This window comes from Pongo abelii, chromosome 9 (assembly GCF_028885655.2).
Source record: "Pongo abelii isolate AG06213 chromosome 9, NHGRI_mPonAbe1-v2.0_pri, whole genome shotgun sequence".
NCBI lineage: Eukaryota > Metazoa > Chordata > Mammalia > Primates > Hominidae > Pongo > Pongo abelii.
In genome coordinates this window covers 27009258-27033828 of record NC_071994.2, presented here as the reverse complement: position 1 = coordinate 27033828, position 24571 = coordinate 27009258, and the positions used below count along the sequence as shown (strand labels likewise).

General features: G+C 37.4%; 1 protein-coding gene across 5 annotated transcripts in view; it reads right to left on the bottom strand.

The window, feature by feature from the left end:
- LRRC4C (leucine rich repeat containing 4C) overlaps positions 1-24571 on the bottom strand; it is a 183689-nt gene that overhangs the window by 7553 nt on the left and 151565 nt on the right. For 2 of the 5 annotated variants that reach the window (XM_063728468.1, XM_054524479.2), the window contains 2 exons: positions 22476-22527; positions 22161-22226 (listed from right to left, as the gene is read on the bottom strand). The exons of 1 other annotated variant lie outside the window; for it this stretch is intronic. The gene's annotated coding sequence lies outside the window, so the exon portion shown is untranslated. The remainder of the gene's footprint in view (positions 1-22160; positions 22227-22475; positions 22528-24571) is intronic. 2 more of the 5 variants (XM_063728469.1, XM_002821861.5) reach the window with 1 other exon arrangement.

Below are 24571 nucleotides of genomic sequence, written 5' to 3'. Positions count from 1 at the left end.
TAAGTCCTTTTTGTTGTTTCCTTCAGCCAGATATTTTGCTAACTAGTGGGCATATAAGGATGAGGAACAGAATCCTTACCTCTGGGAATTTAAAAGGTGAGACAGATAAGCAAACAGATGAAGTACAATGATATATGTTCATTGCTATGACAGAAGTCTACATTGGCACAAGAGCACTAACATCAGAGCAACTTAATCTATGCCGGAAAACCAAGGAGGTTTCAAAGAAGACGGATATCTGATCTATATTTTGTAGAAGCTGCTGAGAAAAGGAAAGAAGGGCATTTTAAGCACAGAGGGATCAGCTGAACCAAGGCAAGCAGACATGAAAAATGCTAGTACATCCAGGGAACAGTAAAAAGTACCCTCTATCAGGAGAATGGAAGGCCTGAGGACAAGAATGAGAAAGGAAGCTGGAATAAGATAGGGTAAAGACTCTTAAGGGTTGGTTACGTCAAACTTAAGAGTCCCGATTTTATAGCGCAGGCAACATGTTTTGTTTTTAGAAAATAATGCTATCATCGGCTTTGTTTTGAAAAATGATGATGCGAGGTTAATATGGGGCACAGACAAGCAATGGAAGAAACTAGTGGCAAGCAGAGCAATTAGGAAGATCTTCCTGTTGGCTCAAGTGAGTCTTGGAGAGAAGCCAGTGCCAGAGAGCAATCCAGTTTCAAAGCCAGCACTTCCTTGTCTACCACTGAGGGCTTGAGGAAGAAGGGTTGGTTCCTTGTTAGGACATGATCCTTTCACTAGTGGTGAGATCCCCGGTGAGAAATAGTTGCATTTACATAGCCTACAGAAGTTAGAGAAGAGGCTTTTTTCCCCTCAGTAATAGGAGATGCGTTCTTAAGGAAAAGCAGCTGTCATTAGCAATCCTTAAACATATACCCACATTTACAAAAACACCGTAAGGAACCTTGGTCTTAAGAAGGTGATATTTAAAGTCCTCCATTGAGTTCTGGCTTCAGAGGCTTTTGTGTCCTTCTCTATGACAGCAAAAATACTTGACTAATAGATTCTGAGTTACTATTTTTTTTTCCCCAGCCTTCTAAGGCCAACCAACTTGCTTTCTTCCTTGGAGCTGTTGCAGCTCTAGATTGACTTTTCACACCATCTGGTACTGTGATTATTTGTTTCTGGGTGGTTTCCTCCATCAGCCTGTGGACTCTGTGAGAACAGGGGCCATGTCTGATGGATTCCTCTTAGCCTATTGCCAACACAGTGCCTGGCATACTGTAGGCACAAAATGAAAAGATATTGAAAAATGTATGACAAAGCAAATATCTAATCACAGCCCTTTGCATATATGTAGTCACATGTTCTTATGTATTAATCATGCCTTTTTATTTTTTGTGTTTTCTGATGTTCTAACATTTGAGGCCTTGCCGATCCTAGAGAGGCTACCCTTTCAGGGCTAGCAAATTCCTAGAAATAGTCAAGGACTTGCCTATAAGCATGACTTTCATATGCAAACCAGCCAATCCAAAGGTCAAACCCCAGCCACCTTCTTTATCAGGTTCTCCCAGGACTCTTAACACTCACACCACCATTCCTGTGCCCTAATCACTCCACGTCCACTTACCACTTACCAGACAACAAGGGACAGCCCCTATGTCCCAGAGCCTGCCAAAATTGTTCAAACTACCCAATCATAAGACCATTTACCCTGCCTTCCCCTAAAACCACAATAAAGGCTCTTGCCCACATTTTCCACTGGCTGCTCCCTACTGGCTGATCCTGCTGCTTTCCAGTGTGGCCTCCACATGCTGCGCCATGCCCCGCCTCCTGTGAGCTGTGAGTAAACATCACTTTTTAAACAGCAGCCATCTCCTGATCTGTTGCTTCACTATAGCTAAATAATAATAAAACCTGCATTCTAAAACAATTACCAAACAAAAAGGCCTGGCTCATCACGTCAATCCTGTTAACAGGTTTTATAGGACTACACCCTGCCCCATTTATATCATGACAACAATGTGCTTGGTAGGTTTCACAACCTAAGTCAGATAGAGTTATCCTCCTTGTAAATTTAAATATGGCCTTAAATAACTCTTTTATATTTCCATTATCAATAGAAAGCCATCTAAATTTCCAGTAATCATGACCATCGAAAGTTTATCATTTGAGTGATTTAGTGTAGTTTTACATATGCCCTCTCTCCCTGAAACAGACATAGGTTTCAGGGGGAGAGGGCCTATGTTATTAAGGTTATTGGGCATAAAATAACATAGCATGCAAAATCCCTGATACATAAATTAACATTTTTAGGGTTGGGGTCCAAGGGTCCTGTTCCTTCATTCTTTCTCCCATTCCCTACCCCATAGCCCTTCTCAGAATCCTAGGGTCTCAGGCAAAACAGGTAGAAATAACTGGTTGACTGGAAATAGCACAAAAGTAAAGAAGATAATTCCTTACTCTGCCATTTGCTACCTTTTTCTTTTTAAAATGTGAGGCAGTAAAGGCAGCCATGCTCAGTGGTCAAGAGAAAAGGGTCCAATGTGAGACTTCTTGAGATCATATCCCTGTTTGAACCTCAATGACCTTAAAATTGAGAAAGTTACTTCATCTCTCTATAGTTTACTTTCCCCATCTGTGAAAGAACACTGTTATCTACTCAAAAGACTTTGGTTAGGACTGTCACATAATACTGTGTTATGTAAAGTTACTGGCTCATAAGAAGCAATATATAATAAATATTTAATACATATTAAAAATAAAGTGATGGGACACTCAGTTTCTTCCTATTTTTTAAGACAGGAGCAACAATAATATCTCTTATTCAAATTTGTGGTAAGGATTTCTTGATATAATCAGGAACATACTGTCAGTAAAACACATGCAACAATGATATATTGCTATTAATTATAAGGTATATGCATCTATTCTTTCTTACTCTCCCGGCTGAGGTTTATTTTCTACTTCTTGCTTACTTCAAGGTCTTTGTGCTATTGCAATTAATGAGATTTTCTATAAATCAGTCATAAGTAATGCTTTAAGAATTATAGCTGGTTCAAAGCTAATTTATAACCTACAGTGAATAATGCTTGGTACATGCACTGAATTAAATCAACTACTATCAACAAAAGGTTTTTTACTTTAATATCTAAATTATGTTACTTTATATCAAAAGCCAGGCTTCAACATCTCTTTCATGATGTTTTTATCACATCAAAGAAAAATTAATTTAAAAGTATGTACTATCCATTACAATGTCATCTGACAGCATTTATTTACAAATGCATTTGTGTGAGTTTTGAATTAAACTATGATACTTTTAGCCTTGTCCCAGAGGATATCTTGACTTTGTCAATAGACTTTCTTCCTTTACTACCCATGCTTTAGTGCACTGAGAGCCGCAGTGAGAGACACAGAAGCAAGTATACGTGAAAGAGTTAGCTAACGGAGATGCTTTACTTAGCACAGTATCATTGCTAAGTCATCATAGGCTTTGTCTAAGCATTAGAACTAGTTTGTAAGCAAGAAGGGAGAAAGATGAATTCAGTTACCCACAACTGTACCTCTTCTTTCCCTTCTCACATTACCCTTAACAAACCTCCCTAAATAGGAGAACCAAAACTGCTTACCCCTGGACCCTAAGACTCCAAACCACACCTTACCATCTACATCAACATGACTTTGCTGTTCCACTGTCTGTCTTAGCACCTCTTTCCTCTTCTGGGGCTCTTCCACCAAAGCAAATGGCTTCACTGATCCTTATAGGAACTTCCCCCAAAGTTCTATCTACTCTTTCATGGAAAATTCAACAGACATCTGTGCTCAGATTTACTGAATCTTTTGACTCACCTTGCTGTTTTCTTCAATCCTGAATTGTTGTGTCATAATTCTTGTATAATCCTAAATAAGTTTCTACATTGAAAAACCTTCCTAGACTCATACTTCCAATTCTTTTTTTAAAATTAAATTAAATTTTAAGTTCCTGGTTACATGTGCAGGATGTGCAGGTTTGTTACATAGGTTAAACGTGTGCCATAGCAGTTTGCTACACCTATCAACCCATCACCTACGTATTAAGCCCTGCATGCGTTAGCTATTTCTTTCTGATGCTCTCCCTCCCCCCACATCCCAAACAGGCCCCAGTGTGTGTTGTTCCCCTCCCTGTGTCCACGCATTCTCATTGTTCAGCTCCCACTTATAAGACAGAACAGGCAGTATTTGGTTTTCTGTTCCTATGTCAGTCAAACTTCCAATTCTTAATAAATTCTGACCTAATCTTCACAGCTCCACTCACAGACACTGCCAAACTTTGTGAGGTGGTTCTTTTCCTTACCATCATAATCAATAAAGTCAGCTCTGCCTTATCAACAGGTTATATTGGTGATATTTCAGGAATTACCTTTTTACAATACACAAGGTGTATTACTCATTTAAATTGTGATTGAATCTCAAACAATATCTTCACCCTCCCCCTACCCCACAAACACAAATTTGTTGCTTACCCAAACATCCTACTCCCTTATTCTTTCCTAAGAAAATTTTATATAAAACATTTACTCCCATGCAAAAACAAAACAAAACAAAACAAAAAATATATATATATACATAGATATAGGTCTATATACTTTTTTATATCTATATAAAAAGTGTATACACACACACACACACACATATATACTATTTTATCTGTTTTGGGAGAGGCTGACCCAGTACTTAAGGGTGAATAGAGTTTCGTTTAAGCTAGAAGTAGGCAAACTTTTTCTGTAAAGGTCCAGATAGTAATTATTTCAGGCTTTGTAAGCCATATGATCTCTTGTTGCAACTACTCAGTTATGCCACTGTAGCAGCCATAGCCAAAAGGTATATAACTGGGCGTGGCTGTGCTCCAATAATACTATTTATAGTATAAAATGATATTTTTGGAAATTGTAGCTAGAGCAATCAGACAAGACAAATAAAGGACATCTTGGAAACGAAGAGGTCAAATTATCTTTGCAGATGATATGATCTTATATTTGGAAAACCCTAAGGACTCTACCAAAAAACTGTTAGAACTGATAAATTCAGTAAAGTTGCAGAATACAAAATCAACATACAAAAATAAGTAGCATTTCTAAATGCCAATTGCAAACAATCTGAACAAAGAAATCAAGAAATTAATCCCATTTACTATAGCTATAAATACAATAAAATACTTAGGAATTAACTTGAATAACTGAAAGATCTCTACAATGAAAACTATAGAACACTGATGAAAGAAGAAATTGAATCAGACACACAAAAAATGGAAAGATATTCCATGCTCATGGATTAGAAGAATCAATAGGATTAAAATGTCCATATTACACTAAGTAATCTACAGATTCAATGCAATCCCTGTCAAAATACCAAAGACATTCTTCACAGAAATAGAAAAAAAAATCTTAACATGTGTATGAGACCACAAAAGACCCAGAATAGCCAAAGCTATCCTGAGCAAAAAGAACAAAACTGGAGGAATCTCATTACCTGACTTCAAATTATACTACAGAGCTATAGTAACCAAAACAGCATGGTACTGGCATAAAAGCAGACACATACACCAATGGAACATAATAGAGAATCCAGAAACAAATCCATACATCTACAGTGAACTCATTTTTGACAAAGGTGCCAAGCACATACACTGGAGAAAGGACAGTCTCTTTAATAAATGGTGCTGAGAAAACTGTATGTCTATATGCAGAAGAAGAAAACTAGACCTCTATCTCTGGTCATATAAAAAAATCAAAATGGATTAAAGACTTAAATAGACATTGTAATGAGATATCATCTCACTCAAGTTAAAAGGGCTTTTATCCAAAAACAGTAACAAATGCTGGTGAGGATGTGGGAAAAAGGGAACCCTTGTACACTGTTGGTCAAAATGTAAATTAGTATAACCACTATGGAATACTCTTTGGAAGTTCTTCAAAAAACTAAAAATAGAACTATAATATAATCCAGCAGTTCCACTGCTAGGCATATATTCCCTAAAAAAGGAAATCAACATATGGAAGAAATATCTGCACTCCCATGTTTATTGCAGCACTTTTCATAATATCAAAGATTTGGAAGCAACCTAAGTGTCCATCAACAGACAAATGAATTCTTAAAATGTGGTACATATATACAATGAAGTTCTATTCAGCTATAAAAAAGAATGAGAAACTATCACTTGCAACAACATGGATGGAGCTGGAGGTCATTATGTGAAGTGAAATAAGCCAAGCACAGAAAGACAAATTTCGTATGTTCTCACTTATCTGTGGGAGCTAAAAAGTAAAACAATTGACTAATGGAGATAGAGAGCAGAATGATGGTTATCAGAGACTGGGAAGCATAGTTGGATGTGGGGAGGCAAAGGAGGGATGGTTAATGGGTATAAAAATATGGTTAGACAGAATTAATATGATCTATTTGATAGCACAATAGGGTGACTACAGTCAACAATAATTTACTGTACATTTTAAAATAACTAAAATAGTAAAATTGTTGTAACACAAAGGATAAATGCTTGAGGTCATGGGTGCCCCATTTATCCTAATGTGATTATTACACATTGTATGCCTGTATCAAAGTATCTCATGTATCCCATAAATATATACACCTATTGTGTACCCACAATAACTAAACTTTTTTAAAAAAGAATATATATATGAATAAATTCTATTTCCTAACCATTTAAAAATTCACAAACATTCTTAGCTCACAGGGCACACACAAAAAAGTAGCAGGTTGTCTTGCAGATTATAGTTAGCTAAGCTCTTGTCTAAGCAAAGATTGATAGTACCATTCCTGCTTTCAGAGACTAATGAGGTCTGAACATGTGACACAATTTGGCTAATAAGATGTGAGGGGAAGTCAGTTGAGGGATTTCAGGATTTTTTTTCTCCCACTAATAAGAAGAAAAACATGGGGAAGAAATAATTCTTTGTTCTGTTTCCAGATATTGTTGAGGGTAAAAGATGCCTAGAGCTGCTGCAGCCATCTTGTGGCCAAGAGGGGAGGCAGCCTGAGGACAAAGCTGATATATCAAGAAAGAAAAAATGAAAAAATGGAAAGAACTTATATCTTTGATATTTGTGATAAGCAGCTGAATTAATGAACCCTGTAACTGTTTTTCCTCTGGACTTCTTATTATGTAAAATTAATGTTACAGTATAAAGAGTTATTATTTTTCTGGTTACATGCAGCCAAACCTATCCTGATACATTTATGTTCATTTCTTCTCTCTCTCTCTGCTTATTTCCTCAGCCAATAGCAAAGAAAAGGGAAACATTTTATTATTTTATTTTCCTATACGTTGTAAGTATGAGACCTTTCAAAGGAAACAAGTTAAGGTAAAGCAACATGATATCCTTATAAGAAAGGTCTGAAGCTCATCCCACATCATGCTAAGAAGGATTTCTACTGCAAAATAATTTATCTGGACATCTCTGGGTTTTAAAGAATGCTAGAATACACAGGAGAAAAAACACAGCAACGAATTAAATAACACCATTACCAAAGTTAACACACTTCTGCAAATCAAGCTTATTTCATAAATATTTCCTAATATAGATCATTTATTTTCCCATTTTTAACCCAATCTTGCAAATCTTGAGCTTCCTCCACCCCTTATGCAGGAGTATGTAGTTCTGCAGATTTTCAGGGAAAAGAAATTTTTTTTTGTAAATATACCCGGGGCTGAATCAGTAGGTAAATGTAATGGAAATGCTACAACATTTAAATGACTATAACCCAGTGAATCAACCTGTCAAGTTAACAGGCAGCTGTTTGGCTAAACACACTGACTCTGCAATGTTTCTAGAAAATACTAAAATTTCAGAAGCTGAGATTTATGGGGAAAAAAAAACCCACCTGACTCTGCATTTTCATTCTTCTAGAAGACTTATTTGGCTTACAGTGGAAGAATGTATAATATATTTTTAGGGTTTATGTTTCTCTGTAGTCAGGACGTCTCACCTAATGATATTATAATGTTGTCACTAGTGTTGTGACTATATGTCACTAGTGATAACATTACCATATCATTAGGTGAGACGTTCTGACTACAGAGAACTATGTACTAGAAAAGCGAAACAACAACAACAATGTGGCTGCCGCGAACACGGGGTCATGTGCTGGAGTGTATAATAAGGATTGTAAGAGAGCTAAATTACCCATGTCTTCAAGAACTTTCCAATCTTGGAGGTATAAAACAAATTATAGACATATATCAAAAATTTAAAAATGTACATAGATGCATATAGGTACTAGCGTAAATCAATACATTCAATATTTACATGCCATAAAGAATTACCAGAGATTAATGTAGGCATAGCTAATCAGAGAATGCTTTAAGAAGAGAATTTGGGGACGGGCATGGTGGCTCACATCTGTATCCTAGCACTTTGGGAGGTCAAGGTGGGTGAATCACTTGAGGTGGGGAGTTCAAGACCAGCCTGACCAACACGGAGAAACTCCATCTCTACTAAAAATACAAAATTAACCGGGTGTGTTGATGCATCCCTGTAATCCCAGCTACTCGGGAGGCTGAGGCAGGAGAATAGCTTGAACCCGGGAGGTGGAGGTTGCAGTGAGCTGAGATGGCACCATTGCACTCCAGCCTGGGTGACAGAGCGAAACTTTGTCTCAAAAAAATAAAAAAATTAAAAAAAAAATAAATAAATAAAAAGAACAAGAGAACTTGGGGCCAGGCACGGTGGTTCAGGCCTATAATCCCAGCACTTTGGGAGCTGAGGTGGGCAGATCATGAGGTTAAGAGATCGAGACCATCCTGGTGAACATGGTGAAACCCCGTCTCTACTAAAAATACAAAAAGTAGCTGGGCATGGTGGTGGGCACCTGTAATCCCAGCTACTCAGGAGGCTGAGGCAGGAAAATCGCTTGAACTGGGAGGTGGAGGTTACAGTCAGCCAAGATTGTGCCACTGCACTCAAGCTGGGCAACAGAGCTAGACTCCATCTCAAAAAAAGGAAAGACAAAAAAAAAAAATAGAGATTTGGAATTTTATGCAGGTCTTTAAAGGAATATAGATTGGCATGGAGGCAGGGCAGTGTTGGAGGAGGTAGGAGCTTACTTATGAAAGCAGAGGAGTAGGAGCACAAAATAATAAGAAAACTGACTTAATGGAAGTAAAGGACTTACACTATAGAAGTTAGTTAAACTAGCCCAATTGACGGGCACTGCAAGCCTAACAAAAAAGTTTGAATGTATTTTAATATAAAAACTTAGAAACTTGAGGCTTTTAAGCAGGAGAGGGAATGATGAGAATATTGTTTTGGAAAGTTTCTGCTCTTGTCCTTAAAGGAAATTGCAGAGAAGACTTTGATGAGAAAGTAAGTGACTTTAATAATCGACGTCCCTAGTATTGCTTTAGAAATGAATGGAACTGATCTCCAATCTGATTATCTGACTACTGAGATGTGTATAGTTCAAATTAATACGCCCCAGTTAAAATCCTGTTGAGCATGAAATACCAATGAAGAGAAAATTAGCTTCTGCATATGGTCACGTTAGAAAATATCAGGGTACACAAAAAGAGCAGTGTATCATTTTGGAATCTCCGATCCGCAATTCAGGAAAAGAGGCATCTTTGATATCTAGAGTGGCTCATGTCCATGCTGCAGATTGCACACAAAGGACTACTAAACACACATTTAGTTTTAGTCCTCTTTCTAATTTGAAACAATGCTGAAGCACAAAAAGAATGCCCAATCTACAATAGTAAGACCCAGCAAAACAAAAACCAGCTTTAGAGTAAAATGCCTCCCGCTGGAGGGTTGGTTTGGTATTCCTGACTGTTTGATCTTTGGTAAATTGGCCTTCTCCGAGCCACACCTTCCTAAGTGGGAATGATGATAACAATACAATAAATAGACATTGTGAGGATTACACGAATTAAATGGCATAGTGTACACTGAAAGCGAATCCCCAAACTTGCCCCTGAACCTCCATAAAAGCCACTGCCACGTGACCAGTTGCTCAAGGCAAAATTGTTAAACTCTTCTTTGACTTTTCTTTTTCTGTGTTCACCTGCAGCCCAGCACTATTCTGATTCAACCTTAAAACATAATGTGGGTCTGTTTACTTTTCCTCATTGTCTCTTTCTAGATTATATGTCATCTTCGTTTCCAGCGTGAACCTCTTAAACACACTGCCATTAATTTCCCTACTTTGGTTAACTGCATTATGACAATTCATTCTTTTTAGAGTATTTAGATTGAATTTTTAAATTATAAATATGTTCATGCTATTTTTTTAGTTGAAACACCCCTATTAGCTCCATACCTTTTCAGAACAAAATGCAAACTGCTTTGGTATCCAAGACTCAGCCTGACCTCTGTCTGCTTCTCCTACTTCTCAACTTTTTCTTACTCCACCTTCTCGGTTCCACCCCATTGGCCTTTCATGGTTTCTCAAAAGATTCAGCCTTGTTCCCGACTCAGGACCTTTGTACCAGGATTCCCTCTGCCTGCAATGTGTATCCTTTGATTTCTGGGTGGTTGGTTTTCCTTTTAATTCTGCGCTCACTTTAAATTTTACCTTCTCAGAAAGTTCTTCTTGATTACCTGGCAAAAAGTATCCCTTTTGTCATATTTAATAAGTTACCCATATTCAATTTCCCTCATAGCACATATCACTATTTGTTATTTTTTCTCATACACTCAGGTGCATATTTTCTTACTGCCTGTCTCACCTCAGTGGAAGGTTAATTTCCATGGAGTAGAGACTTGTCTTCCTTATTCAGCAGTATTCACCTAGAACAGTACTCATGGAGTATTTGTTAAATGCATGAATGAATGAATGAGTGCCCCACGCAGACAGAAACAGGTTGAAAACTCATTAAGTCAAGGCTGTAAACGCACTAAGGACCCATAGGATGTCATACTCACTTATTGATCCCTAACACCTAGTAGAACCCCATTCACATAGCAGGAATTTCATCGATTTTTGGAATAATGTTTTCCAGTTTGTAGTTATTTTCACAGAAGTTTCTCCTACAAAGAGCTGAGAAGAACAGTGATTTAAAGATCATCTCACTGTCTCTTTGCATTTTTTTTTTTGAGGGGGATGGGGTGGGTGATAAAGTCGGGGAGATTTCCCTATTTCTTTTTCTTTGTCTATTATTATCAGTAGCAGCCCTGTTTTATGTTTGACCAAACAATGCCCTCTGCTGTATGTGCCTAAAATAACACGATTGCCTTGAAAATTTCTGCCTAAGAGGATGCCTAGTTGTTTTCATGATTTGCTTCTTCCCACCACATGTACTCCAGAACTAGGGAGGACTGGATTAGCTTTCAGGTCACTGCATTGGATCAGAACACTTTATAACAGAGAAAAGAACTCCTAGAGTCAGCAAATGCCTTTAAAATGGAAGGGCTTCTTGATCACCACATGCCTGCTACAGAGACTCATTTGAACCATTTATTTAAAAATCCATGGGTGGAAAAGATCTTCTAATTCTACTGTCACAATCTAAAGCAACAAGATAGAATAGGCAAGGGACTGCGGAAGGCTATGGCGGCTCCAAACCTTGCCTTAGCAACAAAAAGTCAAATCTACTTCATGCTAAAAAATCCGACCCAGGGATACAGTCACAGCTTGGCAGGGCTAAAAATAAAATTAATTTGTTTTTTTTCCTGCTTGTTTACTCTCTCACGATGCTGGAGAGATAAGTGTACCTGGCATGAGGTTTCTGGCTGTTTTTGAATCCTTTCAATCTTATTCACTTTTTGATATTAATTATTTAAGAAAATGTAAAATATAGATGACCAACTTGTTTCTCAAATTATAGGGTGGGATTTGAGGTGTTTGGGCGTATGTTTATGTTTTTGACAGCAATTTGCTTTAGTGAAATGTATAAACCGAGAAAAATATTTAAAATCTCAAGCTCCATGTACTGCTAGATATTTCACTCTCCAGGTAATGAAATCAGAATGCTCCAATGATTAGAAATATGCCTGTTTGTAACAATGCCTACATTCTCCTTTGTGCTAATATTTTAAGTCTGGAGCCCCACAATGCAAGAAACTGTTGTGTCTTTCTTCTTCCTTTTTTTTTTCTTTTTTCTTCAAGTTCAAGGGCCATTTAATGATTAATGTATGTTATTCCTTATCTCCACAAGTGGTCTTTTCTTTTCATATTTTTCCCATAGGAGATTTTCAAAGCAACATTTTGCAGACTTAGTGTAACAACACATGGGAGCCTAGACAATCACAGTGCAAGAAAGCATAGCCCATCAATAGTTCCCCAGTGCCTGCAGAATTAAGCCTAAATCCCTTACTGCCTCTACCCACTAGATGCCAGTAGCAACCTCAGTTGTGACAATCTACTGTGTCTCCAGACACTGCCAAATGTCCCCTGGGGGGCAAAACTGTCCTCTTTGAAAACCACTGCCTTCGTGTGACATGTAAGCCCCTCCATAGTGCTGTGCTATTCTGCTTTCCCAGTCGTATCTCCCACTGTTCTTAACACAGTCTAGGCTGCAGTCTGTTCTGACTCTAAAAATACTCCCTCTACTTTTCCTCTTTGGGGACTTGCTCCTTCTTACTTTAGACTGAAATTACCTACTCTGAGTTTTTTAAAATCAAAATTGTACCCAGTCAGAGCCAATTTTACTATGGCTCTTTCTACTAGGCTGTCATCAGCCTTATTGATCAGTATAAATCCATCCTTCCCCTAAATTTTCTGTAAAGCCAAGACTATAACACTTACCAAATCCATGTTTGCATGTAAATGTTTGGGAATGTGTTCAACCTATTTCTTCATAAGTTTTCTCAAAGACAGAAACTGGTTGATATTTAGGCATTCAATAAATATTAGCTGAATTGAATTACTGAAATGTGTCACATATTTTAATTCATAGCAGCCAAATTGATAAACTAATTTTATAAAAACATAATTTATTGAAGTCCATTGCTAAGACTTATATGTGAACCAAAAAGATAGAAAAGGTATAAAACTTAGTTTAAATGGCAAAGAGAGGGCTGAATAATTACTCCTTGTCACCCTCCACATAAACAAATGAAAACTTATGTATTAAGATTGTGAAGAAGTAAATTACCAAAAATAGCATGTAAATAGGGGATTGAAAATGATGGTTTAGGGTAAAAATCTATGCTTAGCAGCAGTAACCTGTATCCTAAATATTACATCCAGAGTATCTTGTATATTATGTATGCTCAATATAGGAATAAATATGTGGCCTCAAGAAAAGGTTGATTGTTGTAGATTTCTAACTGCTTACACAACTAAGCAGACACTAATAGTACACAAAGACTTAAAAATCAGAGACACAAATTTTTGTAGTACCCTTCTGTGAAACTGCATGGGGATTGAGTATTGTGATTTTGGACTCTATTATTGTGAGGATAAATGGGTTAATATAGAAAGTTTTAGAACAGTGTCTTGTACATAATCAATATTGTAGGAATATTTGTTATTGTCTTCATTGTTTCCATTATTTGTCTAGCACTGATGACGGTTAAAGTCCATATATGGAGAATGGTTGATGCATCGACTATAATAATATAACACTAAAACAATTTGAATCATACAATTAAGTTCTCTTAGTTTCATTTTTCATCAATAACCGTATTTGATTATTATTTCCTTTTCCATGAAATTGTACAGTACCATCATGGGTTCCTAAAAAGTTTATTAATGGGTTTCAAATCATTTGTGAACCTCCTGAAAGTATATGCCAATTTTTGTTTAAATATGATTATATATTTTTATAGAAAGATTATTCATTAGTCTTAACGTCATACTCTCAAAGAGATTTATGGCTCCAAAAAAGTTTAAGTTCCATACAAAATAACTGATAGACTGAAGTGCTTGAAAGGTCTGTTAGAGTTCTAGCTATAAATTAGCACATTGGCATTCTGCTCTATATATCATTTTCTTATGTGTTTAGCAAGTACATTTACAACCTTCTCATAATGAGCTACCAAAATCAAATTTCTGAGAGTAAAAACCCAGCTCTTGAGTAAATTCCTCAAAACAAATGCCCGTTGGGAAGGGTCTTGGGATGCAGTCTACCCTGGTGACAGCAATCTTTGCCGAACAACTTAAACATCAGTACACTGGTGACATTTTGTCACTCCATGTCATTTCTTTAAGGAATTTGTGGCAATGTATGAATCAGGATGCAGAATGATAAAATAAGGTCCTGCGCTCCCTCAACAGAGCAGAAATGGGACCTTCTCTGTTCCAGAATTTTCTTTTGTTTTGCTATAGTTTATTCCTCAAAGGAAAATGTAGTAATGCATTAACTAATGCATTGATATTTATCTCTTAGGGTGTTTTGGATGACCATGCCTGATGCCAAAGGAGAAAACACTATACTTATGAATATTAGTGGAAAAACAACCATATAAAAGAAATAAATAAAAAATAATATTCTGTTAAAACAAACATAACCAAAACCCCAATAAGGATCCTCCCTCAATAAACAAATCTAGTGTTGGAGAGAGGGTAAACGGCAGAAACTGGTCATATATTTTAGCTTCTCGGGATGCACAATAGGGTGATTTGCTCTAGGCTTTCAGTTTGAAAAATATAGGGGAGAGAAAAGCATATAAAAAGGGCTGAGTATTTCAAATAATGTTTAATCAAAATATGTAGAAAATTATTTTCCATATATATTTTGTTTTCATCTAGGTTAATGACAAAGCAAGTAACTAAAGAAGTGCTTTTGAAAAAAGATCTAACAAGGAAGGCTATCTGAAACATAAGTCCTTGGCAAGGCAGGCAGAGAAGGATGTGATTTCAGAAAGTTGGTAATGCGGTTAATAGCCTTGCTTCCCAGGCTTCCTTTGGATTGATGACTGGCTGGGAGGAGTTGATAGTCATTAACCCCCAACTTCTCATTAATCCTTAGAAAATGCCCTGTGCTAAGGTCATCAATGCCTCTATAGGTTGAAAACAAACCAACCAACAATAGTACCCAAAAGGCATATGGATTTTTATAATGAGCAATGCAATTTAAATTACCATGCAAGGCAATTCGAAGAGAACAAATATCATGTATATAGAGTCATTCAGATTTTAAAATCACCTTCCAACATTTTACCAAGTACTTACTTCCTTGTTCATTATTAAATAGTACAAAAACCCTAATTTCCTAGAGAGTAACCAAAAACATATTTATAACCCCAGGCAAAGCACTAAAGATGTCTGGGATTCATTTTATAGTAGGGTGCAGGGAAAGAGAATCTCTAAAGTCATTTCAGCTATAATAATATATGATTCTAAGTATACCCTCTAACGCTATACTTACCAGGGAACTCCAATTCAGTAACTAGCCATCATTGATCATTTGTAACAGGGTACTGAGACAAGCCCAGTATAAACAACAGTCATAAACCAATGCCAACGTGCTCCACTGAGGGAGTGTGTATGATTGCGTAGATCCTTGTAAGTAGTCTGGGTGTTCAGAGAGAACCAGTGAGGCTTGAGCAATCAGTGAAAGGTATGTGGACAGTGGATCTAGGAGATATGTAGATTTGAATAAGCAAAAGGTCTAGCATTTCAAGAGAGAAAAAAAAAAAAAACAGGCACTTTCCTTCAATAATATTTTTTGAGTGCCCACCAAATTTCAAGCACAATGCTCATTTCTTGACACTTAGGGCCAAGTGTCTCTCATCAAGAATCTCACAGGGCAGTATGATTCACAGGTGAGTAAGCCAGGAATTATAATGCAGCAGAAAGTACTACAGAAATTCTATTCTCTGTTCTTTAGAATGAGGTATTATAGCAGCACACAGTAAGGAACATACACTAACAGAGAGCAGAAAGAGAGAAAAAAATGGAAAGAACCAGGCATGGTGGCACGTGCCTGTAGTCCCAGCTACTTGGAAGGCTGAAGCAGAAGGTTCACTTGAGCCCAGGAATCTGAGCCCAGCCTGTGCAACATAGCAAGACACTATCTCTAAATAATAATAATCATCATCAAGAAAAGAGAAAGAGTTTGTTTGAAAAGAGGCACAAGTTGGGTAGGGAATATATGAAAGTAAACATGATATAGGCAGTGGAGTAGTAAGTAGAATAAATGAAATAACACCAGAATATAAAAAATAGACAAGGAATTTAGATTTGATATTAGCTCATGGATAGATTGTAGGGACTTGATTTTTCTTTCTGACATGTGATCAGAAATAGAAAGGTAATGAAGATATAAGCAAAACTCTAAGATGAATGGTTTGGAAACTACTGCCCACAGGCAAAACTGGAAGGGAAAAGTACAGTGGGAAGAGTATTTAAGGAAAAGCAAGTCTGCAGTGGTATGGAATATGAATAGGACAGAGTGAAATAGAATATTTCAATAATCAAGCTATAAAATAATGATGGCCTGGGTTAGGCTCTGACTTTTACCTAAAATATAAGCTGAAATAACATTATGATTTTTCTATCTCTGCTCTGGAATCCTTAATATGTAATACTCTTTATATATATTTACTAGATCCCATGATTCCTGACCTGTCATTGCTTCCTCTGATTTCTGTATATTTTTTAGTCCCTAGAACTTTGGAGTAAGTCTTGCAAATCTAGTGGCTCCCACTGAATATCTCAGACCCACTGTTTTCCAGTTTTCAGCATGACTTAAGAGTTTAATAAATTCACCAAAATGACCCACAAAAACCTGATAAGGAAACTCTCTTTAATTGAGTCTGTGTTTATGAGATCTGAGCAAGGGGAGGAAACAGAGTAGACTCTTTCTGTGATTTCCAGGCAACGTCATTTAATCAGAATGCAGATAGCAGGGATGGCCTCCTAATTGGAAATGGAAACTGGTTTAAAGTAACCTCAACACTGTTAACATTGTATAATGAGGAAACCTTGGTGATGACATGTCAGATAATGGAAATGACTGGAATCAGTGATTTTTTTGTTTCTTCCTAATGACTGCAAAAGAGGGGATTATTCAGCAAATGCAGACATATGAAAATTAGATTTGCAGTTATTTATTTACTTAAGGCAGTCCTCATTTTGCTCCATGCTGTGTTAACCATAGGTTGTGAATATTGGAACCAAGTTTTCTTTTTTGCACAATTCCTATATTTGCTCTTAGTTACCATGGAACCTTGCAAAACTAGGATTCAATTCCAAAATGAATGAGCTTCAGTTAACACAGTACCATGGAAAGTAAAAATTCCCTGTATTTTTCTGTATTCACTTTGCCTGCAATGCATCATTTGCAAAAATATTTCATGGGAAAAAATAGAGCTGTACATGAAAAGCAATAAGGAGCTGGGTCCTTATGGTATCATAATGGGATAAGAAAGTAGGGAAGCCTGTGCATGCTCCTATTTAAACCATTATTAACTATGTTTCCTTGATTTGAATGGTTAAAATTACTTTTTAGTTACTTTTCCCACCATGTCTTTATTCTTGAGAGGATGCATTTTTAAAACAATAATCTGAAAAAGCACAGGGCTGACAGTCCGATTCTAATGTGGATATTAGAGACGTTGGGTGATAATAATGCAAGTTACTTAAACTTTCCATACCCATCTGTAAAGTGAGGACAGAATATGTGTTCTTTCCACGCCAAAGGCATACCACAAAAATAAACTTTAATAAGAAATCAGTGTGTACAAAGTACAATCCACAAAATTAGGTTAAATTATGATATAGGTGTCATTCCTGCATTCCTCAGTCCCATTTTTTAAGCTGCACCTGACATGTGAGCAGAACTAGAAGAGGGATGGAGATGTAAGCAAAACTCTAAGATAATGGTTTGGAAATTACTGCCCGTAGGCAAAATTGGGCTCACCACCCCAGTTTTTGTAAGTAAAGTTTTATTAGTAGACTTCCACACCCATGCGTGTAAGCATTGTCTATGGCTGATTTTACATTGAAGGGCTGAACTGAGTGGTTGTGATAAACTATATGGCTTGCAAAGCCTAAAATATTTACCACCTGGTCTCCTAAAAAAAAAAAAAGGCTGCTACAGCATCCATCCAGAGACTTTTCTTTTCTTTTTACTTTTTTTTTGATATGGAGTCTCGCTCTGTCACCCAGGCTGGAGTGCAGTGGCGCGATCTTGGCTCACCGCAAGCTCTGCCTCCTGGGTTCACGCCATTCTCCTGCCTCAGCCTCCCAAGTAGCTGGGACTATAGGCACCTGCCATCATGCCCAGCTAATTTTTTTTTTTTTTTTTTGTATTTTTAGTAGAGATGGGGTTTCACCGTGTTAGCCAGGAGGGTCTCGATCTCCTGACCTCGTGACCCGCCCATCTCAGCCTCCCAAAGTGCTGGGATTACAGGTGTGAGCCACCACGCCCGGCCCATCCAGAAAGACTTTTCTTACCTACTCTCTTCAATCCCAAGGCTACCAAGATGACCTGTGAAGGCATGGAAGAAAAATACTAAAACTTCTATTTGTAATTAACTTTATTCTAAGAACAAGTAAAGAAATTCAGCGTCACTAATTTTGCAATGTTGCCATGCATCATATAACTTATGGAGGAATCCTGGGGAAAAGTGGGAGTTCCAGAACAGAGGGCTTGCCTGTAGCACCATTACTTGATCACACTTTCAGTACACTGTGACATATTGTTATTTCTGTGTGGTGGGAAAATTGGCTTTAGAGATTATATTACTTAGTTTTAACTGAGTTAGCACTCACAAAATGGACACAGTAGCTTAAGGTTCTTCCAAAGATAACATGGAATCAATATTCTTTTTGTTTTGTTTTTGATTTTGCTTTTGCTGAGAATCAATATTCCAATAATAAGGCAAGTATAAGCATACAACAACAAAAAAAGTTAGAGCTATCATTTTTATCTCCAGTATGAGCTCTTTGAAACAACAAAATTATCATTTGAAGAAGTGTTTATTTTGATTAAACCTGTACACCTATGTATGCACGTGTGTGTGTGTGTGTGTATGTGAGAATAGGAACTGTCACTTTTACCAGTAATCTTGTCCTATCAGACTCTTGTCCTAGCTGCACTCTCACACTTTCTCTCCCTAGTAACCTAGTAATGAATTCACCACATGTCAATCAACATCTCTGATTGATACCCGGATTTTTATTTTTATTTTTTTGCTTTTTCTCTTCAACTCACCCCTTTTCTCCAGCCAGCAACACTAGGCATATTGCTGCACAAAGTCATTGCCTCATTTATCACTGAAATTGAGAATTACATTTCCACATGTCCCTTCAGATCCAAGAAGAATGACCTGGAAACAGGATTGCAAGAGACTACCCTCTCCTTACCTCCTTTCCTTCTTCTTGACCAAAAGTGTCTTCCTCTCACATTCACTAGAAAGAGGAGTTAATATCTATTGGGTTTTTGCCTTAAAAGCTATGAATATAGGATCCAAATTAAGAACAATGGAATTGGAAATTTTAATTATAAAAAGGACCCTGGGGAATTAGGTAAAACCTCAGCTTCCTCATTCACTATATTAAAGATCTCTCCTTTTTCCTAACCTATAAAATGTGTGTGGTAGCATCTGTCTTTCCTTTCTCATTGTTATCAGGATAACTTGGGATAGTTTATGAATTGTAAGATCATTTTAAACTATTAGATAGACTTTGGGGATCAATAATTTTTAAGCTCTGAATTCATACAAAACCAAAACAAATCAGAAAAGTGAGGGGAGGAAAGGAGACCAAGAGATCAAAAAACACGGTATGCTTTCCATGACAGGCACTAACTTACATACGCAGTTTTATTTAATTCTCACAACAACCCCATGAAGAACGTTAGGAGCCAGATGCTCTGTAAGTTTGTCACTTAACCCAAATCACACAATTAGTACTGTCCAAATCCATCTCCTTTTAGCCACTGTACTGTGTAGACATATCTTCTGCTAGCTATGTAAATTTGGATAAGTGACATTTTTTCTTTTTTTTTTTTTTTTAGAGATGGAATCTTGCTCTGCCACTCAGGCTAGAGTGCAGTGGTGCAATCATAGCTCACTGTATCCTTGAACTTCTGGGCTCAAGTAATCTTCCTACCTCAGCCTCCCTTCAGAGTAGCTGGACTATAGGTGCATGCTACCACACATGGCTGCTTTTAAAATTTTTTATAGAGATGGAGTCTTGCTATGTTGTCCAGGCTGAATGACATATTCTTTTGACAACTTGTTTTCCTCATTTCTAAAGGGATGAAGACTAACACTACTACTATGATGTACTAGCTGTAGTATCACATCTAATCCTAACCAAACCTCATGACTTAGAAGTGCTCCTATCAATTTTGTGTTTGAGCAACCAAGACAAAGCATTGAGGTACCATGTTTAAGGCTTTACAGCCACTCTGTGGCGGGGCCTGAACTTGAACTGCCAGCTCCAGATTCATTTTCCTTCCACATGCTATCTGGCAGTGAATTTTGTAGGGTTAACTAGAAAACATAAGTAAAAGTAATAGCAAAATATATGTTGCACAGTAGGTACTGAATATATAGCATATTTTATCTTTCCTAAGTAAATTCTTACTTTCTCTTGGAATATGATCAGCACAGTGTTTTTATTCTCTGGGAGGAAAATAAGGACTCGGGAGAAATATCATTCTGGGTTGAATAAATAAAGAGCAAGCCACAGCTGGATATGAATGTGGATTATGATACACAGAATACAAACTTTCAAGGGACAGCCAAGAGTTCCTTCTTACCAACATGTGCTATCTTAGTAAACTTCACTCCGAATTCTTTCATTTTTGAAGAAAAACATTTCCAGCTAATAACACAATTACACTTAAGTATTAGATCCCATTTGAGTATTATTGCATTTGTTAAATCTAACAAAGTCCAAATTGCTTCCTCATTGCTAATAAGAGAAAGAGAGGGAGGAAGAAGAGGAGGAGGCGAGAACTGAGGGGAAAAGAGTTTCGGAGGGTTAAAGGAAGAAAAGAAGACACATACACAGAGTGCCAGAGAGAATAACAGTGAGCTATCAATGCTGCATATAGCCTCAAGTCCAATAAATGTCAGTTAAACTTGCTGCTCGCAGTTTCTATGGAAACCCCTTAAGTTAGGAGTGGAACACAGACATTTTTTGGACTGCAATTCACAAGCTGTTTATTTAATTATGATGAAACATGAGACGGTGAGGGACAATACTATTATCATACTGATAGCATTTAGGATTCAACAAACAGGTATGGCAAAATAAAAAGTTGATTTCTTTTTTAAATCATTAACTTCATGTGCACTGCATGTGAATAAAATGCATCTTTTTTTGTTTGTTTGTTTTATGGGACTTCACACATTATTTCCTTCAGGCAAACCCCAAATTAGTCAAATGACATTCATTAAAAGGGACTTCTTCAGAGGCCTCATGCCAATTATACCCCCACATGCCCAGTGAACAAAACCAAGGTCACAGCATATTTTCAGTTAAACCCAAGATAGCACCGAAGTGCAGCACAGCTGGAAAAACAAGCACATTATTGCCCCATAGATCATTTGTGAGCAATGAATAGGTCTCTGGTGCTTTTCTGTTTTATAGGCATTTGAATATAAAAATTAAGAAAATAGCTTCAGATTAGCTTTTGCCTTCCAAAATAAACAACTGCTTTTAGGGCATTACCCCTGGGGGTCTGAAGAAACATGATGTGAAGCCATCACTGTTCTGTCTCTGATGGTTGAAAATCACTTGCTTGGGTATTAATTTGGCTGCAGGAAACCATCTAATTGATGGGCTCATTGATACCTTTGTTCTTTCGCTAGACAAACATGTAGTTTTCCACCTACTGTGTGTCAGGCACTGTACCAGGGACAAGGGAGACAAGAAGGTTAAACCCCAGTTCCTGCCTTAATAATAAAGTTTTTGGAAGGAAGTGCATTAATTTTGTCAAATATTTATAAAGGGCCAACTACAGCTCATAGGTGCCAAGTAGGTAAGATTAGAATCCTGCCTTCAAGGAGATTACAATTTAATGATGATACAATAAATCATAGAGCAAAGAGTCAGTGTTCCTGCCTCCTGCTGCCTCCTCATCTTGTCTCTCTGCAGGTAGAACTACCACTCATGGAAACTATGCTACAGAAGGTAAATACGTTTTATGTGTATGCGATGGTTTGCTGGTGGATGGTGGTGTAAAGAGGCAGCTTCAGAAATATTGCCATGGGAGAACCACATTTCCAGTTCTGTCCATGAGCCACCAATACTCTTATAAAATATTTAGCCCATAAAATATGACTGAATGAGGAGGCACTCACAAGATAAGTGAATCCCAAGGAAAGTCATCTCTTGAGTCAAGCAGGGAACATGAGGCTGTTTCTAAACTGGCAAAGAGAAACACAAGAAATTTGCAAATATGACTCAGTGGATATGTCTTTTCTACTATATTGCAGCTTGTTTTTTGAAATTCAGTAGTGGTTTGCAGTAGCTGGACTTCCCACAAATTGCTCGTGCTAGCAAAACCAGTCGTTGCCGTTATCAGATTTGACAGTGTATAATGAGTCACTTCACATTAGCTGCAGTTGTAGTGTTCAGCATACTGTGGGAAAGATTTAGTATGAATCATCACCCACCTAGCTCTCCACTGGGGTCTCTATGCTGTAAATAGGCAGTGCGTTTGCCAATCTAAAAAAAAGAAAAAAAGAAAAAAAAGCATCCATTAGAATAATTCAGGAAAATTCTTGATCTGCCACCACCACAACCACCACCACAGACACCACTGATGACATTTATTGAATTGCCACTGTATTTTAACACTATCCTGGGCAGAAAGCCAAAGCAACTCTCTTAACTACTGGCCATTTTGAACAATGCATTTTTTAATGCCAATAAAAAAATGCATTTGGACTTACAAGAAATGTAGTCTATACTTGGTTCTGACTTATTAGATACCCGACCTTAAGTAAGTCGCATTTTCTCTCTGATCTAGTGTCTGATCAGAACCACATCATAAGATTAAATCAGATAATGCATTATAATGATGGATAGGAAAGAGTTAAATAGAAAACTCAATTATTAAAGTCAAATGGGATGTTAAGAGTCTGACATAGGCATCTGCTGCAAATTCTGTTTGGGATTGCCCACCACCAACACCACATCCCCAAACAAGAAGGATATAAAATCTTTCCTCTCCCTACACATCTCTCATCTCACCCCACTACTCCTTTGGCACTGACAGAATAAAAATTAGAAACTGAGACTGAGGGCCATGTACAGTACTTAAAGCAAAGAGATCCTAAGAGAGAGAGCTCACATTTTACAAAGTATAATGAAGTAAAAGAAACTTTCTGTAATTCCAACAAATACAGGTCTTCCAACCTTGGAAATTTAGTTGGTACAGACTGTACAAAGAGGAGACCCAGAGCAATTGCAGATAGAAAGATTCCTCACCGTTAGTAATCAAGATCAAGGGACTAACATGGATATTAAAATCACCAAGAAGCCTATCAAGAGTAAGTATGGAGAGAACAACAGGGAGGCAGATGTTAAAATCTTCAAGGGACAAGGAGGAGTGAAGCACAGGGCTATGGCTGACTCCAACAAGAAGTTGTTAGCAGGTAGTATAATCTGATGGTGTAAGCTTCACAGCTGGGCATTTTGCTGTATTAGATGATTTTGTTTGGAACAGACAATGTAAATAAAAGTGCTTTTCAAATGTCATAGCAATATATCCCTAATGAATGTTATTATTATGCAAGTAAAACTGAATATGATCAAAATTTATTTTAGAGATGATCTGTGGATTTCCTGTCCATAGGTTTAAACAAATGGATAACTCAGCCAGGCGGAGTGGCTCACACCTGTAATCCCAGCACTCTCGGAGGCCGAGGTGGGTGGATCACCTGATGTCAGGAGTTCGAGACCAGCCTGGCAAACATGGCGAAACCCTGTCTCCATTAAAAATAGAAAAATTAGCCAGCATGGTGGTGCATGCCTGTAGTCCCAGCTACTTGGGAGGCTGAGGCAGGAGAATTGCTTGGACTTGGAAGGTAGAGGTGGCAGTGAGCCAAGATCATGCCACTGCACTCCAGTCTGGGTGACACAGTGAGATTCTGTCTCAAAAAAAAAAAAAAAAAAAAAACTCGATTTTATAAAATGTTTTCCCAAATCTCATGGTTTCAAGAAATATTAACTACCCTTCAGTAGGATATATGAAATATGAATCGGAATTTAATGCGCTTGGGATTTATAACTTTAGAGCAAGGCCGTAGGTAACAATTAGTGTGTGTGGAGAGGCAAAGAAAAGGTGGGAGATGAAAACATGTTTATTGCTAAATCAAATAGCCAGTTCTCAATTTTCATATTAGGCAAAAATTATTAATGTTTGACATAACGATCACTCTGTCCTTTATGAAACACCTTTTGCACTTCGATCCTGCAAAACAACTCCCTTGCTTCTCCTCTTGCCTCAGTGATAACTCTACTGAACATCCATTGCTGGTTGTGTCTTATCTCACAGGCCAATGAACCTTGGAGTGCCCCAGGTCTCAAATCAGTGGAACTCTTATTTATCTATACTCACTCTCTAGGTGATGGCATAATGCTTTTAAATACCATCTATAAACTGAAGACTGCCAAACTTAAATCTCCAGCAGGCTTGCAGACTTGTATGTACTACTGCTTATTCAAGACCTCCACTTGGAGGCTTCAAAAATCAACCTGTCTACAG